The sequence below is a fragment of the Panthera leo genome, chromosome E1, assembly GCF_018350215.1.
Source record: "Panthera leo isolate Ple1 chromosome E1, P.leo_Ple1_pat1.1, whole genome shotgun sequence".
NCBI classification, from domain to species: Eukaryota; Metazoa; Chordata; class Mammalia; order Carnivora; family Felidae; genus Panthera; species Panthera leo.
In genome coordinates, this window is record NC_056692.1 from 2,615,052 (window position 1) to 2,616,067 (window position 1,016).

Sequence of the window (1,016 nt, forward strand, 5' to 3'; positions counted from 1 at the left end):
CCACTCCCTTCTGAAGTATTCAGAAAAAAAAAAAAAAAAAAAAAAGCTTTTCTTTAAGAGAAGGGAGGTGGGGAGGAAGAGACTAGTAAAGAAAAGAAAAATATTTAAATCTAGTTGGACTAGTATCTAACTAGTTAACCTTTAACAATTTATGCTGATGTCAGACTGAGCATGAGTACTGATTAATGCCCCCCCTCAAATATTTTTTATGGGGGGGGGAGTTAGAAAGAGCAGCCATTTTTGTTTTATGCAGAAATCCTTCATGCCCCCCCCCAACGCGCGCGCGCGCGCGCACACACACACACACACACACACACGCGCGCGCGCGCACACACACACACACTCTCACACACACAGTACACAAGGAAAATATCTCTATTAATCTGTGCACTAATCAGTTATGAAAAAAGGGAGAAATTTGTGGGTTTCTGGGTAAGGGCTTGGAGATGGGGGTGTAACAGGGAGGAGAATGGGGGGGCGAAAAATGAAATATTAAGCCAGCCATTTTGTTTTAAAAGGGGATTTTTCCCCCCTCTCCCTTTCTTCATGGAGGGGGTGGCGGTGCTGGGGGGGGGTTGTTTTAAAAATAATTTCAAGGCGGCCATCTTAGTGCCTCAGCTCTGAGAAATATTTCTGAGCGCCCCCCTCAGAATTTAAATATATTTAAAGCAACGGAGAGGGGGGCCGAGAGAAGTCGAAAACTTTTATATATATATATATATTTTTTTAATCCCCCTTTCTTGTTCTCTTGGGAGGAAGGGGAGGGGGGGAAAGTCTCTCAATTTTTTCCAAGACAATTTTTGGGGGTGGTTCGGCCCCCCTCGTGAGCCGGCGGCCCCGAGGGGGGGTCTGGAGGGGGGTGGCCCGGGGGTTTGGGGGGCTGGGGGAGGCGGTGGGGAGGAGGAGGAGGACGCCGCCGCCGAGGAGGAGGAGGAGGAGGAGGAGGAGGAGGAGGAGGAGGAGGAGGTGGTGGTGGTAGCGGTGGGGGAGGCGGGCGGGCGGTGGGTGGGGGGGTG